Raw genomic sequence first — 22,417 nt, 5'->3', positions numbered from 1 at the left:
GTGTCAGTAGAGCCCTGAATGTCAATAGAGTTGCATCACCTACTCTCCAGTTCACTGGACTCACCCAGAAAACTGACAAGGAAATGATGAACAATGACCATCCCAAGGAACAGAGAAAGTCTACAATTGCAAGCAAGATAGTCCCATCCATCTACCCCATGGGATCTAAGCCCCCCTCTCAATTAAAAGAAGAGTGGGCATCACCAACCCTGAATCCTCAGGATTGGGGAATGAACGATGGACTAGAGTAGACTTACTGTTATTCCCTCTATAGACTTATTGTTATTCTAGCAATGGAAAAACTTTTATCATTTATGTGGAAGTGGTTCTGAGGGGAGGGAGAGGGGAAAATTAGGTGTAATATGAGGGTATTTTGGGGACATTGGAACTGTCCTGAATGATGTTGCAATGACAGATACAGGCCATTATATATCTTGTCATAACTTACAAAATTGTGCAGCAGAGAGTTTAAACTACAATGCAAACTATAATCCACATTTGGTGGCAATGCACTAATCTGTGTTCATCAAATGTACCACTCTAATGAAGGATGTTACTAATGTGGGAAAGAGTGGGAGGGGTAGGGAGTGGGGCATATGGGAATCCCCTACATTTTTTATTATCATTTATGTAATCTAAGTATCTTTTAAAAAATAAAAAATTTTAAAAACCCTAATTTTGAAAATGTCCTAATTTGAAAGAAAAGTGATATAACTAATAGTACTACAGGATCTGAATTTCAAATACTTCTCAATGTTGAAGTTTAAAAAAGTGAAATACAACTTAAATTTTGGAAACTAGTCACCCTATCAATACCAAATTTCCTGACGTAAACTGGAAGCCTTATAATTAGAGAAATTTTGGTTTCCAAATAAAACCTCCACCTGGATAAGCTCACATGCCAAATGGTCCATTATGTAAATACACTGGGTAACAAATCCAGCGGATACCCTGCACATGCTAAGTGTGCAGGTCGCCTAAGGAATTCAAGTTGATCATCTTAGTAACCAGGTTGAATTTTTCCAGCACCTCAGACTCGTGGAGAGCTAGGACGGGGGGAAAAACAACATTTGTTGATGGATTGCTTTGTGCCAGACTGTGGTTTTTTTGTTTGTTTTTTCAGGAGGTACCTGGGATCAAACCCCGGGACCTCGTACATGGGAAGGAGGTGCTCAACCACTTGAGCTACACCCACTTCCCAGACTCTGTTTTAAATTAAGTTTGTATTTTCCTCAAAGGTATCCACGCATTGGGCTTAAAAAATCAAATGGTTCCATAAGACTTTGCTCCTGTAACAGCAGTTTCTTTCCCTCTCTCCAACATATTTGCACACCACTGACAAAACTGCTTTTAACTTTTTTAGCTGGTCTTATTATTTTTCTTTTGGTCTTTACCTCCGAATCTCAGGGACAAAGGAGTAAGAAAGACACCATGCTTAATTCATATCCAATCCAGCAGAGCGGGTGTAGCTCAGTGGTTGGCAATGCCTGAAGCCTGTGACTGACAGATTGCTAAACAATTTGGAAATCGCCCCTCCTTGTTTTCAGTTTTAGACAAAAACTGTTAACTTTTGTCCCTCTCCCCCTGCCATTACTCTCTCTCCTTCTCCTTCCCTCTCTCTCTCATTTTCACATACACCTACCCAGAGACACACACACACACACAATTCTTTGTCAATCCTCCCCAAACATTTGTACAGTTGTATCATAATTTTGTGTTAGGTCTGTATTCAGTATTTACATTATCGGGTCTATATAAATGATATTTAAACCATTCCAGAATATTAATATTTGGTTTCTTTTTTATATGTTTATTGTCCTTAGATTTAATTGTCATGTTTTTTATTGGCTCAGTTATTTCTGTGCCTATAATAATTATCCCAGGATTCAAAGAAGAAGTAAAAATTTCCATTTAATCTGTCCAAAAATACCAGGTATTCTGTCAATTTCATCTTCTTCTTGGAGACAAATATTACAAAAGCTTCTCTTTTGCTCCTCTAATCTGTGCGAGTTGCCCTGCCAGTTTGTTGCACAGCTGAATGTCTGAATGTCTTCCTTCACCATTTCCTGGGGATTACCTTCGACTCACTCATCTAAGAGATCCTGTTTTCAGGATCCCAGTCCTCATTTCCATAGTGCGTCTTCCTCAGTGGGCTGGCAGCCATCGTGCCCCATGCGGTGCCACTTGCGGTTACTCAGGGAAGGTCAGCGAGAGGATGGGCTGGTCTGAAGGATGCAGCATGGCTTCCCTCACATTTCTGCCATCGAGAGGGGGGTGGCTAGAAGGCTGGACTCAGCTGGGACTAACAACCAGAAAGTTTCCCTGTGACCTCAACAGCATCGTGGTTTCAGGGAGACTGAGTTCTTACACAGCAGCTCCAGAACCTGGATTCCATGTTCCCAGAGATAAGAAGGAGAACTTCCCAATGTCTTAAGACCCGGGCCCCAAAACTGCCACAGTGGCACTTCTGCTGAATCCTGTCTCTTATCTCTCTGAGGATAGTTAAGGTCATTACTATTCTGGTCAGCATGGGTGGGTCAAATTGTATTCTACCCTGGATTATTGTAATTACTTAGGGCAAATTCATGAATTTTCCAGTCCTTTTTCCTTGTCTGTCCGATGAGGGTGAGGAAGCTGGCCTTGCAGGGTGGCTGGGACTTTGGCTAATCTAGTGGAGATCAATGAGGTACCTTTGAAGAGCTAGAGAAGGAAACGAGCGTGACCTCTGACAATTCAAGTTCAAGGAGCTCATAAAGGATCAGAGCAAAAGAAAAGCAAAGTCATCTCAAAGAGAGGGAGTAGCGCCCAAGCCTACGGAAGTTCAATGGAAGCTCAATGGAAGCTGGCTGAAATGATCCCTCTTCTATCCAAAGGGGAAGTGGTCAGCCAGGGCAGCTTTTGAAAGGAACAGTCATGGGCACACCTGGCAGGTCATCAGGTGACTCACCCACAGGAACTCAACTAGGCCGATCTGAGTGCTCCTGAGAGGGAGTTACCTGGGAAGGAAACAGACATAGCATCTGAGTCACGGAAGGAACCCCCTCCTTCCAATGTGCTCCTCAGCCACCTGGACTTGCCCAACATGCAGACCTCTCAGCCCTCATTAAAAACGAGCACAGAGGCATTGTGAGCTTTTCAGTAGGAACAAGCACCTCCAAATTCAGTCCCTGCTGGAGGGGGGCCCCTGCAAACCTAGGGTCTAGACCTAAGGCTGGACTAGAGCAAGAGGTAAGTGCCTTCTTAAGAGGCCTCTTGGTAACAAATTGTGTAGCATCCCTTAGCAGCCTATAACCACAGAGGAAGCATAGGAAAGGGTATAATGTAAAAGGGTTATATTGTTATGATTATCACGATGTTACTATTGTCCCTTCCCAAACTGGAAATCTACATTCATCTTCCAGTTCTGGGTTACCCAATAAGCTGAACCACCACATGTTTCGTTTCATTTTTTCAGAATTTCATCTATTTTTAAAAAACTAGCTGTTGAAAATATCAGAATTTTCAGGATTTCTTTATACTTATTTTGCCATTTATATTGTATTTATTACTAGCTACAGAGAAGGGGGGCTCTATAATATGTTCTGGGCATAAGGCCCCTACAGGTTTTAATCTACACCTTGACTTCCCTACTGACCTGCCCCCTATACATAATTTAAAAGTGGTTGTGTATCTCTCTAACATAGTAGTCAGGTCTAAGGGAAGAATTAACAGGGGAGCTCAAGCACCCCCATAATCTCCACCACTCTTTTTCTTAAAGCTGCCTAAATAAGAATAAAATATAGATAAAAGCAAAGAACTCACTAAAACAAATACAACTTCAAGACCATTCCACAAACCCTCTTCCAACCTCATTGTTCTCTCTAAATGCTTCCTATGTAGAAATTTCAGGACCTCCCATCTTTGACTCCACAGTCTTCCGAAAAGAACATTTCAAAAGGTCCCAACCTAATTTTCAAGCTTCATCTGGGACCCGCCCTCAACCTGCCCCTCCAAGTTGTCCCCCAACACTCACCTGCATGACCCAAGGAAGGCAGCCATTTGGAACCGAGGGACAGAGCCTCTCAGGCAGATGGAAGAGGGAGGATGTGCTGTGCATTCCTCCTGTATAATATGCCACTATCCTAAAGAACGTCTGTTCCTTCTTTTCTTACTTTATTCTCTCCTGGTGTCTGCCCATTTCTGGGAGAAGAAAGGAAAAGGAGACAAAAACAGATCCTGGGGGAAGCAGCAGCTGTGGCTCAATCAGTTGGGCTCCTGTCTACCATATGGGAGGTCCTGGGTTTGCTTCCTGGGCCTCCTTGTGAAGGCAGGCTCACGCACACGCCGCGGAGAGCCACCCAGCGTGGGCCACAGAGAGCCGACTCAGCAAGGTGACGCAACGACAAAGGGAACCAAGCAAAAACACAGAAGAGCACGCAGCAAATGTACACAGAGAACAGACAGCACACAAAAAGCCACAAGTGGGGGGGGGGAGGGGAACAGATCTTGCCCCATTGCTTAGAGTATTTCCAAAGCATTTGGAAATTATCTAAGATTTTCCAGTAGAAGGGTTTTGTGGAGTTTTTTTTGAGGTGCCAGGGATTAAATCCAGGACCTCATATGTGGGAAGCCAGCACTCAGCCACTGCACCACATCAGCTTCCCTGAATTGGGTTTGTTTGGGGTTTTTTTTTGTCTGTTTTGCTTGTTGTTCATGTTTGTGTTTTTTTCAGGAGGCACTGGGAACCAAATCCAGGACCTCCCATGTGGAAGGTGGGAGTCCAACTGTTTTAGCTACATCTGCTCCCAAGGGATTATTTTAATGAAGTTAAAATACATTTTTTTCACATTAGGTCTTTTGCAACAAATGATATATTTCGATGACACATATTTTCCAGTTTCTCTCTCTTCCCCCATCGGAATCAGAGAGTTCTGTTTAATTGTGCTCTAACAGTTTGGAACAGCTTGCAAATGGTGCAATCTACTGGACATTCATTAGTACAAACCAGAATGAGCTGCTGTACTTTCTTACTCCTCCTTTCATTTACTTTTGTAATTCATTTATACACCAAACATATATTGAAAATGCATTATGTGTATATACACACTCATTATACTCTACGTATGCACTTGCAAACAAACAATGGCTCTAGTGTTACAGGGTTTAGATGGTTTGAAGGAAGGAACCAGTCTGCAGTGCTTGGGAAGAGTTTTGACGCACTCAGAGTGGTGCATGACCCAAGCACTGGAACAGAGACAACAAGGCCGTTGGGTGACCCTGACTCTGCAGTGGCTCATCCCAGGGTTGGCAACAAGAGTAGCGGGATCATTTTCCAAGGACACTAGTGTCTAAGTAAATTCCCTCCAAGGAGTGCAACAAATACATCAAGAAACATATGATTTTTTTCCCTCTTGTTCCTAATAACCTTCTCCTGGAAATTTACATAAAAGTAAACATTCCAACAAAAGAGGAATCAACAAGCTATGGCCAAAGATGGTTATTGCAGTGGTATCAACACTACAAAAGTCAAGGAAGTATGTAAAATACTAAATCATATGGAAAAGAATTAGTGTACCATGTGACAGTTTGAAGCTTTTATGAATCCCAGAAAAGATTTTGTTTTGGAGCTAATCCATTCCTGTGGGGGGGGGGGACCCCTTGATTGGGTTGTATTCAGTTGGGGGCCTTTGATTAGAGCCCTTCAGTGAGGCGTGACCCAGGGTGGGTCCTATCGGATTCCTTTATAAATAGGAGAAACATTCAGAGAGGCACAGAGAGAAAGAGCTGCCATTTGACCTTGCCATGTGAGGAGGACTCCAGGACCTGAGTCACAGGACAGAGAAACCCTGGGGGGCTGAGAGAGAGGTGGAGGCTAGAATCAGTGGAGCAGCCCGAAGCAAAGAGACTCAGCCTGGGGAGAGCCGAGCCCTGTGCCTGCTCGCCCACAGCCTAGCTCAGGAGAAAGGAGCCTGGAGGAGCTGTGTTGTTGCCGTGTCTTGTGGCAGGAGTCCAGGATCTGCCAGGAGCCGAGCTTTGGAGAGATAGCATCTCTGATGATGCCTTGATTTGGACATTTTCACAGCTTTGAAACTGTAAGATCTTACCCTAATAAATCCCCATCGTAAAAGCCAACCATTTCAGGTTTTTTTGCATTGGCAGCCTTTAGCAAACTAAAACATACCTCAACAAAACTGGATATGAATAATTACAAAATATGGGAACACACTCCTAATATGTTAAGGGTAAAAGCAGAATGCTAACTTGAAAGCATGTTTTTATTTCAGCAAAGTATACCCAAGATTTAAAGAATAATTACCTTAATTATGAAGGCACTGTGTCTGATTTTTAATCAGGTCTCATCAAATTAAAAACAAACTGAGCTAAACTATTAATACCAACAGTGCTGAGGACCCTGCACCTTGGAAGCTTTGCCCACATTGACACGCAGCAGTGTCCACGATTTTTATCTTTGCTGGTCAAATTCAATAATGTGATATTGTTTCATTTTGCATTTCTCTAAATATTAACGGTTTTGAACATCTCTTTGAATTCCTATCAGTATGGGATTCTTCTCATGAGTAAACTGGGCAGGTTCCTTTTTTATAAATTGCCTTTTTCCATAAGTTGCCTTTTCCTGTGTCTTTACTGGGGTTACTGTCTTGTCCTTGTTGATTTACAGGGATTCCTTTAATATTCTAGGTATGATTAATTTGTGAGTTTTAGATATTGCAAAAAATATCTGTCAGTTATCCATTCTCATTGTCCACAATGTCGATCATTGACTGTAAAGCCTTGATTTTTATCTAAAGAGAACATAATCATTTTTTCCTTGTGATTTGTGTTTTGAGATTTTAATATATTCTTCTCCGTTGCTAAGTTATAAAAAGATTCTTCTACCTTCCATGTTTCTCCTAGTAATTTTAAAGTTTTATCTTCCACATTTAGGTCCTTAGTTCATTTGGTGTCCACCTTTGCGCATGGCGTTGGGTAAACAACTAGTTTTATTGTTTCCCATATAATCAGCCAGTTTTCTCACAGATCTACTCAACAATTTGCCTTTTTCCATTGACTCCTGGTGCCACTACCAACCACATATTAAGGTCTCACTGGCCACAGGTTCCTGCAAGCTCCCGCTCTGTTCCAGTTGTTCTGTGCCATCAAAGATAAAGTGAGGCACCATTAAAATGCTGTTAAAGTTTATTTGGGTGACAAATGATTCAGGAATTGGGCAGCACCAAACTGAAAGTGAAGGAGCTCCACAAGGGAGTGGAAAGGGGAAGTTTATAAAAGACAAACATGGAAGCAAGTGGGGAAATGTCCCAACTGGTTGATGTATGTTTCCATTTTACATTGGGGAGTCTTCCGCAGTGGGCAGCAGATACACCCCGTTTGTATGGTATGCTCATCCATCCTGATAAGCTCTCTCTCCTGGACTGAAACTGGCTTATCACCAGGTACTGTTTATTAGCAATTCTGTAGGGAGTAGCCATTGTTCCATTTTCTCAGAAAACCCCTGAAGTCAATTGATTTTTGTCCTCTGAAAAATCATTTCTGGAAAGGGGGCCCTCCCAGAAACAACCAATGCAGGCAGCCCCTTTGTTTTATTTAACAGCTCCAATGCCATACTCTAGAAATATGACCTTGTCTTACTCTGCCTTGACAGATGGAAGTGATAGCTGGAAAATGTGCTTATTAAAATTTCTTCACTTAAGCAGCTTTGAAAATTCTAAAACTATTTGAGCTGGTTTTCTATTCATCTAATTTTAGAAGTTTACTCTTTGTACTTAGTTCCCTGAAGGATATTAACCAGACCCTCTTGGGTTTGCATACAGGAATAAAATAATGTCTGGCCTTTCCACTGGAACCGCCAACTTGCAGTAACTCGTCGAAATGATGAACACAATGGTAAAGAGAAGAGGCATCTGCTACATGTTTCCTAGATCTTTTAGAAAACATGGAGTTATTCCTTTGAATAAATTTCTGCAAATAAACTAGAAAGGTGATAGCACAGACATCAAAGGAGTAGATATGGTTCAAAAGAAATGTGCCACAAACATTACCACAGCAAACTGAAAAGTGTCTATGATGTTACCCAGCATGCTCCTGTATCATGGTAAATGAACAGGTTACTCATCATATACATTTAGAGTAAGTGTATCAAGTTTATCCAGCTGGGATTTTTAATAAGATTGCATCGATTTGAGAGGAATTTACACCTTTATAACTGTCTAAGTTTCCCACTACTAAAACCAATACCATACAATAGTTTGGCTTAAACAGTGGGAACTAATTGGCTCACAGTTCAAAGGCTACGGGAAGTTCAAAATTGAGGCACTGCCAAGGCGATGCTCTCTCCTCAAAGACAGTGTTGTTCTGGGGTGGCTGCCAGTGACCCTTGGTCCTTGTCTTCTCTGTCACAAGGCAGTGCACGTGGTGGCAGCTTCTCCTTTCTCTCCTGGGTTCCAAGACATCCAGCATCTGCCTATGGGTTTCTCTCTCTCTCTCTCTCTCTGAATTCTGTTTTACTTATAAAGAACTCAGTAATCCAGATTAAAGTCTAACCTGATTCAGTTGGCCATAACTTAACTAAAAATAGCAACTTTAAAAGGTCCTATTTACAATGAATTCACACCCACAGGGATGGATAAAGAACATGTTTTTCTGAGGTACATAATTCAAACTACCACAATAATATTAAGTTTTCCCAATTAAGTATAAGAAAGAACTCTATGCAGATGATTTTTCTAAGTCCCTTATTAGTTTTATAGTGTATTCCAGAGAAATTTTATGTGTTTTTTGGACAGTTCCTAGGTACATTATAGATATTGTAACTTTTATAAATGTCTTATTTTTCTAGTTTTATATTTCAAGTGTAGAGAAATGCTATTGATTTTTGCAAGTTCTCTTATATTCAGAATACCTTCTGAACTGTTTTGTTAGTTTTACATAACTGGTAAAACTAGGTAGATAATCCTAGGTAGATAATCATATTGTTATCTGTAAATAAGAGTTTTTCACTTTTCCCTTCCAATATTTACATGATCTTATTTCTTTTAATTTCCTTATACATTGGGGATAACCTCCAACACAATATTAAATAGCAGTAGAGACCCTGGGTATCCTTGTCTTGTTCAAATCTTAATGCCTGTTGTAGTTTTGTGACATGGATTTATTCCTTGTTAAAGGGTTAAAGGAAGTAACCTTCTCTTCCTAGATTGCATATAGATGGATATATAGAGATAGAACATAAATAGGTGTTGGGGGAAATAAATAGGTATTAAACTATATCAAATGCCTCTTCTGCACTGATTGACATAATCAAATTATTTTTCCTATCAAAAATTATAATATGGAGAAATACATTGATAGATTTTCTGCTTATGAAAAGTCATTGGAGTAAAATCCATCTTATAATATACTATATACAATACACTTTGAATTTATTACTGTATTTAGGATTTTTGCATCTATGTTCATAATTTTAAAAGTTCTCTTTCCAAGTATATATTTATCAGGGTTTGCAGTTAAAATCACACTAGCCTTTTTAAATGAGATAGGCAAATTTTGCTCTTTTTTCCCCTACAACTAATTATATAAGCTGGGAATTCATTGTTCCTCGGAACTTTAAAGACTTAGGAGGTCTTTTACTACCAATTCCATTTCTTTAATACTATTGGACTATTTAAGGTCTCTTTCTTTTTATGCTAATTTTGGCATCCTAAACTTCCACTAGGAATTTATCCATTTAATCTAGACTCCTGAATGTCTAAGGATTTTACCCAGGATTGACTGTATTATCTTCCAATTTTTCACTTTCTTTAGCTTATACCCTACCTCTGGGCTCAAGAAAGGTAAAGAAGGCATAAAGGTAGAAAGGAAGAAAAAGAAAAGACCCCCGAGTTCCAAACCTTTGGCGAATCTTGACGTTCCTATGGCTTATGGGAGTATTAGCACTTCATTCTGGTGCTTATGTTGCAACGAACTGATGAATAATTCTTGATCTTAATGTTTTCTCTCTTTTCAAGGCAAGCATGGAATCTGCCAGGATGTCAGCACAGGAGTTGCCAGTTCTGGAAATTATCCTTAGGGTTTGAAGAATTACAGAAATGAGTTAAAGAAAACCAGGACTGGATTCTCATTGCCTTTATGTATTCAAGGAATTGCATTTCATGGATATCATTTAACAGAGGAAAATGGTTAAGATTGTACTTGGGCTTGTAACCGACTACCTAAAAGCAGCCCGTGCCTTTGGTTGCCTGTGAAGAAGTTTGCAGTCCTTCGGTTAGCCTAAATCCTAGGTTTCACTCGCCCCACCCCTACGGCCTGGTCAAACTTTACACAGAAAAAAGAGAGGCCCAGGAAGGATTGGCGGATCCAGGAGTGGAGCCTCCCTCCCCGGGATGCTCACAGAAAAGCAGCAAGCCTTGGAGACTGCTCCCAACACAAGGTCCCTGGAGCCACAGCCGAGAAAACACTCCAGCGAGAGTCTAAAGCTGCCTGGGGTCTCCCCACACCTTGCCCTACACAAAGAACCAAATGTCCGTGTCCTGTTCCAGGGGGCGTGGAAGTGGCCTGAGAGCCAGAGCGGGCAGGTCCCGCGGCGGGGATGGAGAGGGCTCCCGGGGCTGCGCGGACCTGCCCAGGACCGCACAGGAGAGCGCAGACCTCAGCGGAGGCCAGTGTCATCACTCAGCGCCCGGAGTCCAGGGCCAGCCCCCGCCTCAAGACCACCCCAGGCCCGGAGACCCTGGGTCCACTGCCATCACTCAGAACTGACCCCGGGTAAATTTCCACCGCCCAAAGGAACAGGCTCTCCGTAGAAAAGCATATTTAAACTACAGTTAGGCCCGCCTGAGTGGCCAGACGTCAGGTCCGTGAAGCTCCAGCTCTTACAGGGCTTTCGCGACCCCCTAGCCAGCACTTTTGTCCGTCAGGTGTGGGAGCCCCCGACTCCCGGGGACTTTTCGCGGGACAGGGCGCAGCGGCCTCCCCCTGCCGGGGCTGTGGAGACCCCCTGTGCCGGGGCTCCCCGAGAAGCAGAGCAGCCGGCAGGTGCCTGTGTGCGCGGAGATGGGGCTGAAGGCCCCGGCTCCTGCCCACGGCGGCGGGCCGACCTGGGTCCGCGGGCTCCTGGTGTTCAGGCCACAGCGAGCCGGCCGCTGCAGTGACCCGTGGGGGGCCGGCGAGGGGCCGGCAGGAGCGCCAAGCCTTTTGGGCTGTGACCAAAGCGTCACAGAGGAAACGTAAGGAGCCTGGAAGAGCTGCCAGCGGTCCCAGCCCCAGGAGGGGGCCCCTGGCTGCCCCTGCTCCCAGCCCGCAGGGCGCCCGTCGCGTGGGCTCCGGCCCGGGCCTGACCAGAGCATCTGCTGCCCCACCCCACCCCCCGCCCCCCGGTCAGGGAGCTTGAGGGTCAAGGACCCAGAGTCCCAGCTGCTCCTTTCCTTCCTGTCCTTTGAGTCCCGCTGACTCTCCTTGTCAGCCTAGAAAACGGAGTCTCATTCTACCTTCATTCTACCATATTCGAGTTTGAATGACTCAGTTCAGACAGAAACACAAACAAGCCACAGGCCTGGAGACCTTCCTGGGAAGAGAGAAAACGCCTTCCACTCCTCCCCGGTGTGACCTCCAGTGCCCTCACCACCCCCTCCTCCGACCCTCTCCCACTCACCCTCAGTGTGGACAGGAACCTTTGCGTTAACGCAGAAAAACATTTAACCCGTTAAACACCTCCGACAGCTCACCTTGCTAGTGGAAACGTCGTAAATCGGTAGTCTTCATTAAATTAAATATCTGTATGTATGATGACTTGTTCATCCTGCTCTTTGGAATCCGTCCCAAAGAAATTCTCCAGTCCATCCCGGGGCAATAGAGAAGAACATTTATCACAGTTGCTTGTGGGGGTGGAAGATAGAGGCCATCTGGGGCATTAGAGGGGCAAAATGTACCCTATGGAGTACCATGCAGTTAGGAATTAGTGGTTCAAGATCCACGGTGGATTTTAAAAGACAGTGTTAAGTGAAGAAAAGTAAGAAAACATGCAGTGTAACACCATTCCATTTGTGTAAGTTAGATATACAAAACAACCAGGTGCATTTTTCAAGACCATAGGGACAAGGGCTATGCAATAAAATCATTCTAACGGTAGCTTTAAAACAGGTACAGAAATAAGAATGAGGAACAGGTACAGAAGCCAGACACAAACAGCAGAGGAATTTGTGAAGAGCAGTGATGAGAATTTGCCATGAAAAGAATTTGATTACTGTAATCTCCTACACCTGAAAACCAAGGTGTTAATAAATACATATTTTCCAAGAGAACCTACCACCATCCAGCCTAGACACAAAGTTGGAATAGAATTTCCAAGACACACCATAACACCACTCTTCTGATTTGAAGTTTAAATCCGGTTCTTGCCACGCACAGCCCGAACCCAGCAGATGGTCTGAAAGGCTCTTCTCGTCCATGCACCTCAACCATCACTTTTCATTCACTTCCAGTTATTATGTGGATGAGAGTATCTTTCACTAGGTTGTAAATTCATTTAAAAACAGATATTTTGCACCTGCCTTATTGTGTACTTAGGACAGAAAGTCCTCCAAGTACTCTATTGAGTAAATATTACTCAGATGAACATGAATTTTTAAAAACACTTCCTTTAGAATCATTCTATTAAGGTAACTGCTGCATGAACTGTTTTATTGTATTCTTTAGGTACTCTAGAGCAATGAACGTAAAGTGTGATTGGTGGGCTAGAGGCAGTGTTTGAGAGAAAAGGAGTATTAATAAAATTTGACATCACTGAAACATCCAAGCATGTAATCATGTTTCATGAAATATGGTCCATGATGGAGTGAATATTAAAAACAAATAGACCCTTCATCACAGATAACCTGATGAGAAGCATTTCAAGAGCCCTTTCTTTCTCCTCCGTGATGGCAAACAACTATTAATTTGCCCCAATGATGCAAGTTGAAGCATTTGCATTCTGTCAGACTTAACACTGGTAGATGCCTAAAGAAATTCCGACTCTTTTATTTCCAATGATGACTGAAGCTAGTCTTAACATCTGTTAATAAAAACTGCACCTAGGAATTTGTCCACCTTATTTAATAGCTCTTACAAATTAGGAAAGAAGACTAATTTAACCAGGTCCTCTAAAATAGAAAAAATACCAAGCCCTCCATTCCTTTCCTCACTGTTCCCAAGATCTCAATAAATGATTACTGAATTGAGTAAAAGAATGGGGAACCCACTTCAGGGCCTGACTGACCTTGCATGAGCCACTGCCCCAAACCTACATGTGGTCACATGGCTCTGTGAGGGCAATGCCCTCCAAACCCTTCAAAACAAAACATGCCTTCTAGCTTGAATATTTACCTTCCAGAAGGCAGCAGCCTGAACTCAATAACCTCTTTAGTGCTTTTATAAGTAGTTTAAGACATTCTTTTCAGCAGCACATCCACTTCATGCCAGCAGCAGCTTTCAGCTAATGACCTTCTGTTAAAAATAATTTTAAATGAGGCAACAAACACAAATATCCAGGCTAACATCTACAGCAAACAGCCAACACCCCAAGACAAAGAGGAAAGTTCAAGGTTACCACCACCTGGAGGCTTGGAGAAGGAGCCCCACACAACTGGGACTTGGGCCTCTGGGGAGGGCTGCACCTGGCTGGTGCTGACACTTCCAGGACTCAGAGGAGTGGCCCCACACAACTGGAGCTCGAACCCACGAAGAGGAAGTGCCACCATGCTGGAGCTGGTCCCTCTTCCAGGGTGCCCTACCCTAGGGATGCAAAGGAAGCTACAGATGGAGCAACCTCGGCTGCTGTGAGAAGGGCCACTGCTGGAGCAAGGCTGATGGGAGCAGGAGACAAAGTGGAGGAGCAGTCTCTCCTTCCTTCTCATGGTCTGTATTAGCAGAACCCAACAGGGAGAAAGCTGGCAGAGGAAAAATATGCTTCACAGAGTCTCAATCCTTGTCCCAAAAGGTGGGGTTTAGAAGAATCAGTTTGGAGTGGGGAGATGTCTATTTTCCTGGTGGCTTGGCTGAGTCAAGGCAAGACCCTGCCCAAGCACAAAAATCATGACCCAGCAAACGTACATCACTTATCTGCTGGTGTGTAACCAACCACCCCAACACTTAGTGGCTTAGAATAAAGATTCTGCTTGCTCATAATTCTGTGGTAACTTGAGCTGGTCTTGCCTAGAGGACACTGTGTGATTTAGTCACATAGCCACTGGGACTACACTAGATGGTCCAAGATGGCACCCATCACTGTCAGCAGGGACAGTCTCCAACTGATCGCTCCTCCTCAAGGAGGCAGACATGTTCATGTGAGAGACCTGGAGTTCTGTGAGAGAAAGAGAGGGATGGGAAGCGAGACAGAGAAAGCTGCAAGGCTTCTTGAGACCTAGGCTTGAAACCCCTCTGTCACTTCTCCCACATTCTGGTGGTCAAAGCACATCACAAGCCCAGATTGGAAGGAAGAAGCAGCTCTACCTCTTGATGGGAGGAGTTTGCACACACAAGAGGAAGGAATTTGTGCTTATTTTTTATAGTCTAACACAAAAGAGTTAGACCCAGAGTCACATATTTTCACTTTAACAATACAGGATTCTCCAGCATCAGAGATTTCACAATGGCCCACCTGGGCCCCCACGGGATCTATGCCCCCAGGCACTTGTGTAATGCCGTGACTCTGATTCTGGGTGGGAACCACTATTTATTTTAGCTGAGACTATTCTCTAGGACCAATAAATCCCTTTCTCCATTATATTTTCTGAAAACCTCACTTGTACCTTTAAAGTAAAAACATTGACTGTGACTCTTATTCAAAATGCTGCTGTCCCAGGAGAACGATTCTATCTGAACTTTAACTCATTGGAATATGGGGTACGTTCACATCCCTCAGGTAGTATCTAAGATATGGGGAATTTTGTTTTTCTAAAACATAAAATACTGAGAAAAGTACAGAATACCACAATGACCCTGGCCACCCATGAGCACTCTACACTCCTAATCCTAACTTCTATTTTTGATTATGATTTTACTTTTCTAGTACCTGAGAGTACTGATTCCAATTCACATCAATTGTGGCATAGTTCCTTCAACAGAGAAACCAGAAAAAAAGGAGGATGGGGGAATTGGAAGTAATGAGAACTTGCAGGAGGCAGAATGGGGTAGAACCTTCTGGCAATGAAGCCTTAGGAGAACTAAACGGAAAGAATGGAAACCCAGATCTTAACCTGCACCTGGTATTGGTTCAGAGGAAGAGCTGAAAGTTGTATGGGAGATTTTGATAATGTATATTTTAGAGTTGAGCCTCTGAAATGGTGGGAGAACTAGAAGATTAGGATTAGCAATTCGGCCCGAGAAAACCAGAATGCGAGACTCTGGGGAAAGGGGAAGCCTCTTAGGATAGACATGCTTCAAGAAATAAAGTAGTTTATAAGAATCGCATTGAAACTGTAGAGAAGAAATGAAGAGGTTCTGACTTCAGTTTTATTTTAATGAATGTAAAACTAATCATTAGAGATTGAAGTTTCATAGGTTCACTTGGATCACCCAACTCTTTTTCCTTCCAGATGGCAAATTCTTCAACTGAATTTTTCTGTCACAGGGCTTTTGTAGGGAAGGGAGTGTTCTGTTTAATTAAACAAGTGGTCAATCGTGCAGCAGGGCAAGATTCTACAGGAAATGGCAAATGCCTGGGTTCAATGATGCCCCTGGAAACCCCATACACACTAAGAAAGAGGGAGAGCTGGCTAATTGCCTCCCTCCAGAGTTAAAGACCCCAAATCCATCATAACCAGGCCTAAAGACCATTTCTTCTTTAAAAAACTAGCCTGAGTGAAGGTTTGCAAGTGTGCAGTCTTACACTTCTTACACAGTGGGACCTTCACTCTCAAGTACATCTGGAAAAAGCCTTTGCGAGGACAGAGATGGATTTGTGACTAAGATGCCACTTAACAGGCCCTGCACTGCCAGAGTCACATGACTGTAATATTTCGAAGACATATGACCCACTCTTCTATATGTATGTGTATGTATGCATGTTTATATGTGTATTTGTATGTATTGTATGTACACGTATGTATGCATGTGTGTGCATTTGTATGTATGCATATCTGTGTATGTGTCCTCGTTTGTGCATGTGTTTGTATGTGTATGTGTGTGCATGTATGTGCATGTATATGTGTGTTTATGTGTATGTATGTTTGTGTGTGTGTGTAGATGTGTATGTGTATGTATACCTGCTTGTGCCCGTATATGCACATGTACACGTATGACTGTGGTTAACCAAACTTTCAGCTGGCCCAGGGGCCCTGAGCGGTTTGCCCTCCCCGTAACTAGCCTACCACAGGGTTTTAGCAGCCACGAAGCACCGTTCCAGGACGCCGCCTTGAAGGCTAAGGAAAGGCGCAGAAAATGGCCCCTGTTCCCCTCCAGAGGCCACATGTTGCCGTTTGTCCGTCTGTCCGTCTCGGCTAACTGCTTGGCTTCCCCAGGACCAGACCCCGCGCACAGCGGCCCAGCTCGGGAATTCTCCAGCAACTAAGCCGAAACCTCCCCGGCGCGGGGGCGCACAGGGCCAGGGGCGGGCCGGGGCGCGGGAGCTGCGGCGCTGCCGCGGGGCCCCCTGGAGGCTGCACTCGGGGTTCCCGGCCTCCCCGCCTGCTGCAGGCGGCCGCGCAGGGCGCGCCCCTCCAGCCCAGCACTGCAGCCCGCGGGCGCCCCCTCCCGGAGCGCGCGGCCTTCCCGCCCGGGCACCCGGCCTGCGTGCGGGGCCAGCCGCCAGCGCCCGGGAAGCCCCGCGTGCACGCCCCACGCCGCGCCAGCCCGCCGGCAATGGGCGGCCTTTGCCCCGCACTTCCTGCCAGAGAGCCCTCCCGGGTCGAATCTAGAGCCGCGGCTGCGAGTCTGCCGCGGCGGGACTGGGGCGCGCCCCTGGCCGATCCCCCGCCCGGGCGCGGGTCTCGGGTGGAGAGGCCCCGGGGGTGTCTGGGGCGCGCGCGGGAGGAACGCGCCCCCGAGCAGCAGCGCCTCGGGATAGAACAGGCTGGAAGCTCCCCTCTGCCTGGGGGGAGGGTGGCGGCACCCCGGCCTCGCGCCGAGACCCCCAGCGCGCCGAGGCCGAGCCGGATGCCGAGGTCCCCCCGCGCCTTTCTCGTTTGAACGCGCCACCCCGAGGTGCCGGGAGCAGGCCCTGCGTCTCCTTCCTCGGCAGGGCCCCCCACCCCCAGGGCGTTCAGGGGAGACCTCGGAGCAGCGTGCGCTAATGGCACGCCAGCCCCCAAGCGCCCCCAGGCTCCATGACCCCCACCCCACCCACACACTGCCCCTCGAGGACCCCGCAGGGCCACCCCAAAGCTCTGCTCCTTGGAGCAAGTTCCCACCCCCAGGCTTGACCGTGTTCCTAGGTTACCAAGCCCCTCCCTGCCCAGACCCCCGGATGCCCGGCCCGCTGCCCCTCTACAAGGGCAAGAAGGCGGGGCTCAGCAGTACCCGCCCTGGGCGAGGAGCTGGCATTATGTCAGCTCCTCAGGGCTCTGGAGCCAGCGCTCTGGCTGAGAAGGGTTAAGACACGGCCCGGGGGTCTCCCGGACCCCAGCCCGGGCTTTAGCTCTCCTCAGCCTGCTCTGGCGCAGGTGCTCCCCCAGCCAGGTGTGATGGGAAGCTCAAGGCAGCTAGAGCGCTTGGAGAAGCCTTGGGACCAAGGAATGGCCGCCCCGAAGTCCCGGCTCCCTCTCTTCAGGGCTGGAGGGTTCTACCTGTACTTTGGGGGTAACGGTCTCTCTGCTAAAATCCACAGCTTGTGCCCATGAATCCAATTTTTTTAGGAGGTACCAGAGATTGAACCTAGGACCTGTTACATGGGAAACAGGGACACAACCACTGAGCTGCATCCACTCCCCCATAAATCCATCTTAATAGTGAGTAAGGGATACCAGGGTAATTCAAAAGGATGACTGGTATTCATGTGCCTGCACGTGCAGGGCAAGAAACAAAATGCCCATCTCCACTATCATCCTCCAAAGAATCGTCAGAAGTAGGTGGTGTCACTACATTAGCCTTGCTAAGGCCTGAAGGTGCACTGCCAATAAGTTTCCACATTTGAAAGATGAAGATAAAATGCATGCCTCGCAGAACGAACTGTGGTAATACAAATAAAGTACGCGGCACAGTGGCTGGCATGTAATAACAGGTCAATAGTATGAGGTCATTGATTGGGGAGTGCAGATCCTAGTCTAGATTTGTCTCTTTCCATTTTATCTGCCCTGTCGTCCTCAAAACAAACCAAAAAACAGTCCCCGTGAGAGATTCAGCATTTTTCAGCACGTTGTAGGTACCGGGTGCTTTATGTATTTTGTCATATTTAGTCCAAAACCCCCTCTTACGGTGGACCGTAGTGCCCCGCCTTTTGATTGCCCGGGAAAGCCCTGCTGCTGGTAGGGGCTCCGGTTGGTTGGTTAACCACCTGTATTAGTCAGCCAAAGGGGTGCTGATGCAAAATAACAGAAATTGGTTGGTTTTTATAAAGGGTATTTATTTGGGCTAGGAGCTTACAGATATCAGGCCATAAAGCATAAATGACTTCCCTCACCAAAGTCTATTGGAGCAAAATGGCTGCTGTCATCTGTGAAGGTTCCCGCTTCCTGGGTTCCTACATTCCTGGGGCTTGCTTTTCTCTGGGTTCAAGGTTCCTTTCTTCCTGGGGCTGGCTGCTCTTTCCTCTGTGAGCTTACTCGCTGGAGCTCCAGCTTAAGTCTTCAGCATCAAACTCCAACATCAGAAACCCTCAACTCTGTTCTTTGCCATGCCTTTTTTCTGTGAGTCCACACCCACCAAGAGGTGGGGACTCAATGCCCTAATCGTAACTCTGCCATGCCCAGGTACAGATCAGATTACAAACATAATCTAATATTTCTTTTTGGAATTCATCAATAATATCAAACAGCTACACCATCTTACCCTATTCTTCCAGTAATCCAACTCTTTCCTTAACTGCCCCCAGGCCTCTGCACATGATTACTTCATCACCTGACAGCTATTGTGGGCGTGGCTTGCATTTTCTGTCTTCCTGCCTGGTTCTTGACCCAGAGCCTCAGTTCCGTGTGGTTCTGAGAAGATGGACATCGAGGTCAGCGCTCTTTGGTGATCCTGCACCTCCTACAGCTTGGTGTTTGGAAGTCGTAAGAACAGGCAGCCTTCTCCCCTCTATGGGTAGAAGCATGGATTCATAAGTGCAATTGAAGAATTCTTTTTTTAATAAAGTTTTATTAAAGTGTATCATACGTGCATGTACATACATAAACAGTAAGTGCATAGTAAAAGTTGTGAACTTACAAAACAAACACGCATATCATCATACAAGGCTCCCATTCATCACTCCACACCAACACCTTGCATTGTTGCGAAATATTTGCTATGAACTATGAAAGTATCATCAAAATATTACTACTAACTATAGTTACATTTGGTATATTTTCCCCCAACGCACCCAACTTTTGTTTTAGGATTTTTTTTTAATGTTACATTCAAAAAATATGAGGTCCCCATATAATCCCCACCCCACTCACCCCAATCCTCCCACATCAACAACCTCTTTCATCAATGTGGCACATTCATTGCTTTTGGTGAGTACATTTTGGAGCATTACTGCCCCACATAGATAGTGGTTTACATTGTAGTTTACACTCTCACCAAGTCCACCCAGTGGGCCATGGCAGGATTTACAATGTCCAGTAACTGTCACTGCATTACCACCCAGGACAACTCCAAGTCCTGAAAATGCCCCCACGTCATATCTCTTCTTCCCTCTCCCTACCCTCAGAAGCTACCATGGCCACTTTCTCCACATTAATGCTGCATTTTCTTCCATTACTAATCACCATAGTTTCAGAATAAAATATCAGTAAGTCCACTCTAATCCACACTCTATTCCTCCATCCTGTGGACCCTGGGATGGTTATGTCCACTCCACCTCTATATCAAGAGGGGGCTTAGATTCCACATGGATGATGGGTGCAATTCTCCTGCTTGCAGCTGTAGGCACTCTTGGCTCCCTGTTGTGGTGGTTGACCTTCCTTACCTCCCTGTTAGCTGGCTGAAGTAAGTTCATTAAACCAGAGGGTGGGAGTTGCAGGTCTGTTGAGGCTCAGGGCCTGGCTATCAGATGGACTTTCCAGAGATTCAGGTCCCCTGAGCATATACCAAACCACAGGGCCAACCTCAGGTCCAGTAAAAGTAACAGGAGAGGCTTATGAACAAAGATCACATCCTAGTTCAACTCCATCACACTCAGGAACACAAACTCCAAAGTAGGAGCAACTGACATGGCATTGAACTACATCTGCCATGACCATTGAACCTGTGGGTCTCTGTAGCCCTCAGAAGAACCAATACCTGGGGTTGTATCTACTTTGACAGTCTCTGGGACCCTGCTGAGGTGTGCATAAGAGCAACCCCTCTGATGACTTCCCAATTCTTTTTTGGAGACTTATAGCCATATAAACTCATTTGTCCTTTCCATTTCCCCCTTTTATTCAAGGTCAAAAAGCATTTTTGACACCTGATATTACATGTAGGCTGAGATATTCTGCTGGTCTGAGTTGACCCTTTTATTCAAGGTTGTTTTCTAGTTACATCATCAGCTGGTACTTGGTAGTAATCCCTCGGTGCCAGGGAGGCTCATCCCCGGGAGTCATGTCCCACTCTGGGGGGAATGTAATGCATTTACATGCTGAGTTTGGCTTTGAGACTGGCCACATTTGAGCAACATGGAGGCTCTCAGGAGGTAATTCTTAGGCACCCTGCAGCTCTAGGCCTAGTTCTTATTTCAGGCAAACAGGCTCACAAACATAGTTATTAGTATCAAGGGCTCATTGTTGGACCATACTTCTTTATTGGTCTTAGCCATTGCACTTGGGGGTTTGTTGCTGTTCCATTGGGGAATGTGATAGAAACCCCCTCCCCCCAGCTAGGAACTCAGCACTCCTTCTGTTGTCATTTTTTAACTGTAACCAATATGAAAATATCCAAACATTTTTATGTACCCTATATACATGCCCTGGAGAACTCCCTTCCAATCATGTGCCCCCTATCGATAACATCCCACACCAGTGTTCCTCCCCTGCCATAGTTGCACCTCTCTGTGATCCAAAACTTCTTTGAATATGAAACCTAATATATTGCCAGGTTCCATTGAGAGTAAAATGGAATACAGTGATGGGTTTAAAGGTTAGATATAGAATACATATTAATTTAGAAAAATTAAAGTAAAAATAAATTGGGGTATCAAAAAATTAAAAAATTAAAAAGCTTTGTTTTTGATGTTTTGCATTTTATCACTGCTATAAGTACTGCCCTGTATGTACAGTGACAAGGCAATTTCTTCTATTTCTTCCTCAGTGTATACATTCTTTCTTTTCTTTTTTTCCCCTAATTATTAAGTTTGTCTTCACAAAAGTTTTAGATCACAGTAACTCATATATACAATATATGGTACTCCCACATATCCAGCATCAAACACTTTGTCCCTTCCCAGCAATGATCTTTTTACCTGTTCATATTATATTTGCTGCAACTGAAGTACAGATATTGAGACAATAGCTTTCAAACAGGGTTACACTTGTGTTTACATTATGGTTTACATTTTAGCCTATAGGCTTTTATACATTTTTGGTGTACTTTCATGTGTCCTATATCCATCTTTGCATAATCTTGTGGAACATTTCCATTGCCCCACAGTTACACTGATTCCATCTATTCAATACCTCTTTCCCCCTCCCCTCAAGGCCCACAGTGACAATCAATCTTCATTACTTGAAGGACCATATTCAGAGATACTTGCAACAATGTTGAGGGCTTGACATGCTCGATGCCCTAACCCACTGGGAGCCACCAATTCTCTCGAGAGATATAATTCCCTCTCTTTGAGAACATCAGTCCTCCCCAGAATGTGGGTATACCTTCACTCTCATTGTATGGGTCTCCATCCAATGGTATAACCCACTATGACAAAATGAGCACTCACACATTCCCTAGAAGCTTGCCCTCATGCCCAATTATTAACACCCTGTTTTAGGATTATACATTGGTTGTAGTTCATGAAAGAATATTCTCATATTTGTTCTGTTCACCACAGTCCACCTTCCACCACTGGGTTCCCTGTGTTGTACAGTCCCGTGCTTTGTACAGTCCAATTAAAGTGTACAATCAGTGGCTCTCATTTTCATCACAGAGTTGTGCTATCATCACCTCAGTCCATTTTAGAATGTTTTCATTACTCCAAAAGGAAGAAGTCCATACTCCCTTATACCCCCTATTGTTGCCCCTTAGAATTTACATATCTTCTTTGGCATTGTTGCAAAAAAATTACAATATTACTGTTAACTATTGTCTATAAATTATATTAGTTATACTCTTCCTATGT

General features: G+C 44.8%; 1 long non-coding RNA gene across 1 annotated transcript; it reads right to left on the bottom strand.

Moving 5' to 3' along the window:
* Positions 1–1,885: 1,885 nt before the first annotated feature.
* LOC111767382 (uncharacterized) lies at positions 1,886–10,098 on the bottom strand. Its single transcript, XR_002799215.2, has 3 exons — positions 9,888–10,098; positions 4,013–4,179; positions 1,886–2,996 (listed from the first exon to the last, which is right to left on the bottom strand). It is a non-coding gene; the product is annotated as an uncharacterized lncRNA (long non-coding RNA).
* Between the last annotated feature and the right edge of the window lie 12,319 nt (positions 10,099–22,417).

The sequence above is a fragment of the Dasypus novemcinctus genome, chromosome 25, assembly GCF_030445035.2.
Source record: "Dasypus novemcinctus isolate mDasNov1 chromosome 25, mDasNov1.1.hap2, whole genome shotgun sequence".
Taxonomy (NCBI): domain Eukaryota; kingdom Metazoa; phylum Chordata; class Mammalia; order Cingulata; family Dasypodidae; genus Dasypus; species Dasypus novemcinctus.
This window is presented reverse-complemented; position numbering and strand designations above follow the sequence as displayed.